This window comes from Podarcis gaigeae (assembly GCF_964106915.1).
Source record: "Podarcis gaigeae genome assembly, chromosome: 5".
NCBI classification, from domain to species: Eukaryota; Metazoa; Chordata; class Lepidosauria; order Squamata; family Lacertidae; genus Podarcis; species Podarcis gaigeae.
This window is the reverse complement of record NC_139681.1, coordinates 83,942,677-83,952,253: the sequence shown is the minus strand read 5'-3', so window position 1 is coordinate 83,952,253 and position 9,577 is coordinate 83,942,677. Positions and strand designations below refer to the sequence as shown.

Here is a 9,577-nt window from a genome sequence, read left to right as displayed (position 1 = left end):
TGGAGGGCCAAGTTTGGCCATCACTGAATTCTATAGCATCTATAGTTTGAAAATATCTACAAGGAACTTTTCCTCATTAACCATTTTCATTTGCTTTCTTGAAGGAAAGGTTTAGAATTAGTCACTCTTAAATCTTCAATACGATTTTACCGCTTTCTGTATAATCAATGGAATCTGTTCAAATTTATTTTATTCATTGTTATTGTATTATTACATCTCTTAAGAAGAACCTTAAAAATGCAAAGTGTCAAATCGCACAATATATTTTAATGGAAGAGGATTTGTGGGCAGGTTCTTATTGCTTTCACTTCTGCTCTGACTGATTGTCACATTTATGGCCGCAGAAGTAATTGGCCAGAGGTTTGCAGTTCCCCAATGAGAAAATTGCCTTGCATCCCTAGGCAGTTTTGTTTGAATGGGATCTTCCAGATCCCAAGGCCCCTTGCAACATGCAGTTCTTCAGCTCTTGACTTTTGATTTATTTCTCCAAAGAGTAATTCCCCAACAAGGCTGATATATGTGTAGTTTTAAGAGATACAGTAACAGCTTCTTCCTGTTCCCAAACAACTAAGTTTCTCTCTTCTTTCCTCTGCCTCCATATGCAGTCCAGAGTCAGGTTGCAAATAATATAGTTGGTTCTCTGTTTTGAACCTTCATGTGCTTGTCTGGTGCCAGGTTATGGAAACTGTCTCCAAGGAAGCTACATCCTGTTCTCCTTATCGTGGCATCCTCAGCCTACAAGTAAATGGGCAAAGAATAATACCAAATGGTATTATAGTGACATGTGAACATACCTCTCTTTGGATAAGGATGGAGAACCTATGGTCCTCCAGATATTGTTGGACTATATAACTGTCATCATCCTTGACAAAGGCCCATTTTGGCTGGAGCTGATGGAAGTTGGAGTTCAACATCTAGACTCCACTTTTAACATTTAATAACTATTTATACAAATAGACAAATTACCATTTATCTGCAGCTTTTCAGGGTATTATTTCTAGGTAGTCAGTCTCCAAATTTACAAAGCTTCCTAAACTTTTAAAACTTTCTGGAAGTGTATTAAAGCTTTTTGGGGTTTTTTCCATTGGATCTTCCATTCCAGCTCACACCAGATCAATCCTTTCTAAACCTCCTATCGACATTTTCGCTGCTGGGATCTCACTCCATTTTTCAACTGGGCCATAATTAGCGGTGTAGGTTTAAAAGCACTGTTACCAAATGATGGGCAAATGGTTATCAGTCTTCTTATTGACAAATCCCATGTTGCCTGTGGTTTAACCCTTCACAAACTTAATCTAAAGGTGCAGCTGACTCCTATTTGCAAAAGATGCAGGTATGATGTAGGCAGAAAAGCATAAAATCTTCATAGCATCATAGGATTGCGGAGTTGGAAGGGACCCCAAGGGTCATCTAGTCCAACGATTTTAGTAGTCATATCAACATTAAATGCCTTCATCAGGAGCTAAGCAACACTGACCTGCTCAGCAGGTCATTGACCCTTGCTTCAGAGGACAACATGAGGACATTTTCATTATGATGACGTTCAAGCCACTCAGAGAGTTTCTCAGGTCTTTTGTTCTTGTTTCTGTCATGTATTTTGTGTTGTGTTTTTTTTTTTTATATTGTATTTTATATTGTAAAGTGCCCTGAGTTCTACAGATGAAGGGTAGTATGCAAACTTAATAAATATTAAATAATAATAAATAATAATAATAAGCAGCATATAAACAGTCTAAGTAACCAAACAAATTGAAAAGTAGCAGCCCAGAATCTAGCACCCTGACATTGGAACTCTAGATTCCCCACTTCTGTTAAATTCTGTACGTCCTAAGCATTTTTATCTGGCAGTGAAAGTTCATCAAAATACATGGGATTTTGATACATCAAGGATTGATAGGACTACTTGCATCCTTTTAAATATATATTTATTTTGGACTGTATATAGGACTTTATATAGGACTCTATATATCATTTTATAAAGGACTTGCACTAGCTGCCTATTAAACACTGAAACAGTTTTGAGATCCTGTTGCATACAAAGCCTATAACAACTTTAAACTCTGAACATGAGTTCATTAGTGCCAGCAGTGAAAAAGCCCACCACCATGATACCACAAATCGATAACCGTCAGAGTTGGAAAGGACCCCAAGGGTCATCGAGACCAACCCCTTGCAATGCAGGAATCTCAAAGAACCTGTTCTCCCAAATTTTATAATTCTATGCAAGACTATCTTCCTCTCCACTGCCTGGAAGGATACTGAGATCAACTAATGGAATCCAGTTAGTTTTGTGATGGCCTGATGGTTATTTCTTAACTTGCCATCACCAACTAACAATATTTTATCTCCTAGGTGGCGAGTTCCACACCCCCATCGTTCTTCCCAGACACTGAGGTCCAGCACCAAGGGCCTTCTGACGGTTCCCTCGCTGCGAGAAGCTAAGTTACAGGGAACCAGGCAGAGGGCCTTCTCGGTAGTGGCACCCGCCCTGTGGAACACCCTCCCATCAGATGTCAAGGAAATAAACAACTTTCTGAATTTTAGAAGACATCTGAAGGAAGCCCTGTTTAGGGAGGTTTTTAATGTTTCATGTTTTATTGTGTTTTTAATATTCTGTTATGCGGGTGGCACTGTGATTTAAATCACTGTGCAGCTTGGACTTGCCGATCAGAAGGTCAGCGGTTCAAGAACTTGTGACGGGGTGAGCTCCCGTTGTTTGGTCCCAGCTTCTGCCAACCCAGCAGTTCGAAAGCACAAAGTGCAATTAGATAAATAGGTACCACTCCAGCAGGTAGATAAATGGCGTTTCCATGTGCTGCTCTGGCTTTGTCAGAATTGGCTTAGTCATGCTGGCCACATGACCTGGGAAAACGGCGGCTCCCTTGGCATGCAAAGTGAAATGAGCGCCGCAACCCCATAGTCATTCACGACTGGGCTTAACTTTACATTTACCTTTAATATTATGTTGGGAGCTGTCCAGAGTGGCTGGAGAGGCCCGGTAAGATGGGTGGGGTATAAGATAATAATGATGATAATAATGATAATGATAGTAATAATAATAGTAGTAGTAGTAATAATAATAATAATTCCACCCTGTTGACAACATAGAATCATAAAATCATAAAATTTGCAGAGTTGGAAGGGTTATGCTGCATGGTTTTTTAGTGCTTTGCATTTAAATTTTAGTTCAGAATATATTTTGTTTAGTTTAATACCGCTTCATGCAGAAATGTGGTAGAATGGACTTACAGGTGAACACATGGAAAGGTGGTACGTTACAGAGCTATATTGATGAGTCTGTCCCAAGTTATTAGTTGGCTAATGCAGAAAACAATGCACAATCCGAATGCACATTCAAATACTTGTTCATCTGCAAGGTGGCATTTCTGTCATCGAGAGCTTCATAATAAATCAATTGCTCTCAAAAATGTAAATCAGACAAGGAACCCTTGGAAACAATTCTGTGTTTATATTAATTACCTGATTAGGCAGCAGTGAACGGTTGTCTCCCACCTCAGCTGTGTTTGGAACGTTTTTTGTCACTTTCATGCCAAAAGAACAGAAACTATTAACATTCCGTGTTATTCTAGTTAGCCCTGCTGATAAGGTCTGCTAAGGTTGTTTCCACATGTGAGGCTTGAGTCAGCCTTGTTTTATATCAGCTGTAGGCTGGATTAGATGGGATGGATAGATGGTTTTATTTCCATTCCCTAGTGTCAGGGAACTGCCATCAGAGCCAGAGGGAGAGAGATGGCTCCAGAGGGGTTCCGGAGAGCGTCCCGGGAGGGAGAGAAGCAGCCCATCTTCTGGGGGAAGGAATTCAGCGTAGCACCAGTAGAGAAGGGGGGCAGATGGGGGAATCGGCGAGGTGGCTCCATGACTCCTCGCCAAAGACCAGCGGGGAGAGCACGGGTCCTCCGCTGCCCACACCCTCCCTGCGCAGAAGGCTTCCGCGCAGGGAGAGTAGGCGGTGACTAGGCGTCAAAGAGCTTCTTTGCTGGAAGAAGTTCAAGAAACGCCCACTGATGGATTCTGCCAGCAATTGAGACAGCCACGGGTGAGTGGCTGTCCGGACAGAAAGGGTTCACCCAGGTAACCCAGCCAGGTGTGGCGTCGATTTACGCACAAGCAACCCCTAGAACCATTACACCTAGCTTCATTAACAGCGTTCAGACGTGATGTAAAGCGTATGAAAATTGAAATTTTGGGAAGGGATTCAAGATTATGGTGGGTTTCAAAGGCAGCTCTGTATAGGTGTCAGGGACTGGGCAGAGGACAAATGGTGGAGACCGCCTCTCTAGCCTGACCCTTCCAGAGAAGAAGAAGACAGTTCAGAATTACAACAGGGGTTTGAGGGAAGTCACAGCACAGAGGAAGATGAGGGAGGAAGTTGGGAAGTAATTGGAGAGGAGGAGGAGGCAGAGCTGGAGCAGCTGGCTGACATGTTGTCATTGTCACTGGGAAGCATTCTAGACCCACCATCTCCCAGAACCCAGCAAGCCTTAAAAGTAGGAGATCAAAGAGCTCAGAAGCAAAAGGCCCTCAGCGCCACCTGTAGAAGAGATGATGAATGAGGAAGTGGGAGAGAGGGGGGATTTACTCTGGACAACGCCATTATTCCAAGAAGCTGCATTCTCAAGCCTATCTCTGTAAATATTGAAGAAAAGCAGATGGTAAGGACTTTTCCTTTTCTTATCCCTTTCTGGCAACCTGCCATGGGGGTTGGCTCCTCTGCCGTCTGACAATACAGAAGTTTTTAATGTTTGATGTTTGACAGTGTTTGGTGTTTTAGTTTGCTCAAAGCCACCCAGACTGGCTGGGGAAACCCAGTCAGATGGGTGGCATATAAATAAATCATTGCTAACACCACCATCATAGCTCAGTGAAACAGCAACAACTTTGCATCCTAGGTAGGAATGAGAATTGTCCTCTGTCTGGAACAATAGAGACAGTGTTGTAAATCAGTATATACAATACTGAGCTAAATGGCCCGATGGATGATTCCGTATAAGGCAGCTTCCTTGATTCCTATGTAAATGTGTTTCAGAGGGTCACCTATGAAAAGAACTGGCTAATAAAGGGCTGTTCTAAGGGCTGTTCTTTAGATATGGTGTTGCCTGCGGTATCTTTCCTGACCTTATTGAAAACAGATATTGGTATGTTGGAATCTACTGTAGAATTATGCCCTGAACAGGCACTTTTATCCTGTTATCTCTATCTCTTCCAGGTTGCTGAGAGATAGAAAGAGCAACCCAATTTCTCTGGAGAAATTTGATTTCTGTAAATTCTGATATTATCCAATTTGATCTGCACCTCCCAGACTAAGGTGTGGATAAGGAATGTAGCCATCTATCAGAGGCCATATTTTTCCAGGTGTCAAGGTTTCAAACCTTATCAAAATATAGTTAAAATATATATTTGGAGATAAAAGAGGATAGATAAAAGGTTCAAAACACATAGCTTCCCTCTTAGGCATATTGACAATGAACACATTCAGGGAAGTTTTGCAGGTTGCAAGGCAACGATGACAGACAGCACTTCGTTTGAGTCTCTAGACTGTGGTGAGATGAACAAACCTTCTTACATCAGAAGCTCAACAGGGCTGTGCCATTTGCTCATGCTTCTTTGGATGCAAACTGGGGTTGAGGGGAGCATCCTGACATTTCTCTGTTGCAAAATTTGGCACAGACAGGTTGGAACCAGCCAGTTGGGCGATGCTGCGTCCAGATTTCAGGTTCCCTGGGGAATGTGCTCATTACCCCTCAGCCATTGGCTTTCTTAACTGGTAGAGGTGTACAGCCATTGTCTATTGTCATGAATGAGCCAACCCCCAGCAAAGGGTTGCAGCCAGATCCCAGGGAAGGGTTGCAGCCCAATCCCAGGGAAGGTTTGCAACCAGCTGAAGGAAACAGTCAGGAACAGAGAGTGTTAACTGCCAGACAGGATGAGCATCAGCTAGTGCCAACTCCCCCGCCCCTTGGAATGCTGGCTGATAAGGGAACGACTGAGAGCGAGCCGGAACCCTGCCAATGCTCCTGAGAAGTGCAAAGTACCGCAAACAGAGAAGGAAGTAGTTTATCAGGCAGGAAAGAGCTAAGAGACAGCCTCTCAGAGAATGGGGAAGAGGCGGGAGCTGACCCTCTCAGCCCAAGGTCTCGGCAAATAGGAGAGCTGCAAGACAGGAAGCAAAACAAGAGACCTCACTAGCGAAAGTTCAGTTGCTTCTGGTCTCGCAGGAAGCAGTCTTCAGAAGAGTCATCATGACTGGTGAGACTGGCGGCTTGTTAGAGCCATCTGGCGAGCTCTGTTTTTGCAATAAATATTCCTTTTTAATTAACTACGCTTGCTGTGTTATCAAGACAGGAACCGGGACTCCTGACACCCATGATTCATCAGTGGCATTCCCCCACAATACCCTAGAGACAAGCTAAAGGGAGATGGGGGAGCATTATGAGAAACTGAAATGGCAACTAGAGCAAACCACTCACCCAGCTCAAACCACCTGCCCTGCCAGAACCATGGAAGCTGCCTGAGGACCATGGAGATGGAAGGTAGCCTTGTACACAAGAATATTCTTTTCAGTCTCTATCCCAGTAACTAATATGGGGAAGTTACTTATTACTTTTGTACCCCATCATTCTTCTGAAGAACTCAGGGCAGGAAACATGTAATTGCCCCACTTACCCCTTGCAACAGATCTGGAAGGTATATTTGAGTGAAAGATAAAGCTTGGCTGAATGCTATTCAATCAGCTTCATGATTCATCAGGATTTGAATCCAGGTTTTTCTGGTCCCAGACCGACCATATCATTAAAATTACTCATGATCACTACCTTTCTGATGTTTTCAAACTAGTTTTCTTATTTGTTTTGTCAGAGACAAAACGTGGGGGAAAATATGGAAACCTTCCATAAAAGCTGATTTTACTAATTTGTGTGAATAAATGATGAAGAATAAAATGTCATTTATATCTCATTAACTTTGCTTACACTTTGCCTTGGAAACCAGATAGACATTTCAGGTGATAAATTATCTGTAACAAGAAAGGGCAACATACTTTCCCTTGAGTCGCTAATCACCATGAATTTCTCTGCTATTCAGTGCGAATCCTTTATTAAGAAGAATGTATTTTGCATTAATGTGGGTTAAATTTGATCTCATAGAAAATCAATTGCAATTTAGAACTTGGTTTAAATTTACAAGTCAGATGCAAACGTCTCTACAATAAATGTATACCAATATGTGCATGTGTGCATTTCAGAGATTAGGCTGGATGAGTCAACATGGCTTCCACTCTCAAAACCACTTGCAGTTAACTTTGAAAACCAATGTACAAGATTAGGCGAAGTGGTTTTGAGCACGTCTTCACCTCCGTAGATTATACTCATCTTTACTTTTCCTTTTTGAACTCAGGAAAATAACAGCATTTGAAGAGTCCTACTAGATCAAAATAAGGGACGTGGGTGGCGCTGTGGGTTAAACCCCAGAGCCTAGGACTTGCTGATCAGAAGGTTGGCAGTTCGAATCCCCGCAACGGGGTGAGCTCCTGTTGCTCGGTCCCTGCTCCTGCCAACCTATCAGTTCAAAAGCACATCAAAGTGCAAGTAGATAAATAGGTACCGCTCCGGGGGGAAGGTAAACGGCATTTCCGTGTGCTGCTCTGGTTCACCAGAAGCGGCTTAGTCATGCTGGCCACATGACCCCAAAGCTGTACGCCAGCTCCCTCAGCCAATAAAGCAAGATGAGCGCCGCAACCCCAGAGTCGGCCATGACTGGACCTAATGGTCAGGGGTCCCTTTACCTTTACTAGATCAAAGCTCCATCTAGTCAAGTATCCTGTTCTCATAGGGGCCTGCCAGATGCCTATGGGAAGCTCACTAAGAGGACCTGAGTCAGAGACTGTTCCCACTTATGATTCCCAGAAATGAGATAGAGAGGCATACTGTCCTTGACAGTGGACACAGAGCATAGCCATCATGGCTAGCAGTCACGAATAGCCTTATTTTCAATGAATTTGACTAATTCACTTGTAAAGCCATCTAAGTTGGTGGCCAGCACTACATCATGTGAAAACAAATTCCATAGTTTAACTCTGTGCTGTGGGGGAAAGTACCTACTTTTGTCTGTCCTGAACTTTCCAATATTCAGCTTTGTTGGTTGGTCCCAGGTTCTAGCAGAATGAGAGAGGGAGAAAAGCACACCATGACCTCATACAGTGCTATTTCCCCCCCTAGAAAAAGCGGTTCTGGAACTCACCACAAAGACTCCCTTGTTCTTTTATAATGGCAATGCCACTCGCCTGAGTGAATTCCGGCTGCAAAAAACCCCTATATATGTCATAACCTTTCCTTCTAGAAAAGATTCCTTATTATGCTGTATTCTCTTGATCAATTTGGTTGCCCCTTTCTGAACTTTTCCCAGGGCCACAGCAATCCAGAGGAGGACTTTTAGTGTGGCTGCTACTCTTCTGTGGAATAGCATTCCTGCTGAGATGCTGTCTGCACTTCCTAAAAACCATTGAAGACATTTTTGTTCTGTTTGGATAAATGGATCTCTGCCATAGGTATCTATTTTGTATTGTTTTAAAAAGGTAAATGTAAAGGGACCCCTGACCATTAGGTCCAGTCATGTACAACTCTGGGGTTGTGGCGCTCATCTTGCTTTATTGGCCGAGGGAGCCGGCGTACAGCTTCTGGGTCATGTGGCCAGCATGACTAATCCGCTTCTGGTGAACCAGAGCAGCGCACGGAAATGCCGTTTACCTTCCTGCTGGAGTGGTACCTATTTATCTACTTGCACTTTGACGTGCTTTTGAACTGCTAGGTTGGCAGGAGAAGGGACCTTAGTTTTGTTTCAAATTGGCTGTGTTTGTTCGTTTTTAGTTTTTAACTGTTTTTAGCAGGGTGTGTGTGTTATAAATTGCCTTGAAACTGCTGTGTAAAAAGCGATTAATAAATTAATGTTGATGGTGATCATCATAGAATCATAGAATCATAGCGTTGGAATAGACCACAAGGGCCATCGAGTCCAACCCCCTGCCAAGCAGGAAACACCATCGGAGCACTCCTGACATATGGTTGTCAAGCCTCTGCTTAAAGACCTCCAAAGAAGGAGACTCCACCACACTCCTTGGCAGCAAATTCCACTGTCGAACAGCTCTTACTGTCAGGAAGTTCTTCCTAATGTTTAGGTGGAATCTTCTTTCTTGTAGTTTGGATCCATTGCTCCGTGTCCGCTTCTCGGAGCAATGGATCCAAACTACAAGAAAGAAGATCATTTACAATATCCTTTTTGAGGAGATGTGACGAAAGCTGTACACAGTATTCCAAGTGTTATTGCACCATAGATCTATATAACAACCTTATGATATTGATGCTTTTATTTTCAGTCCCTTTCCTATGACACTTAGCACCCAAATACACACTCTTGATTCTGAATGCCATTGGTAAGAATGCAATGACTAACTATAAAAAGAATTTACAGAACACCAGGCTCATTCTTAAGAGTGCCTTTCAGAGCCTGCACCCAAATGACACTTGCATGTGCCCAGAGAAGCCAGACATCCCAGGTAATGAAA

The 9,577-nt window shown here is 43.0% G+C and overlaps 1 long non-coding RNA gene across 1 annotated transcript; it reads right to left on the bottom strand.

Moving 5' to 3' along the window:
* Positions 1-313: 313 nt before the first annotated feature.
* LOC310844155 lies at positions 314-8,198 on the bottom strand. Its single transcript, XR_014563991.1, has 3 exons — positions 8,114-8,198; positions 3,481-3,542; positions 314-735 (listed from the first exon to the last, which is right to left on the bottom strand). It is a non-coding gene; the product is annotated as an uncharacterized lncRNA (long non-coding RNA).
* Between the last annotated feature and the right edge of the window lie 1,379 nt (positions 8,199-9,577).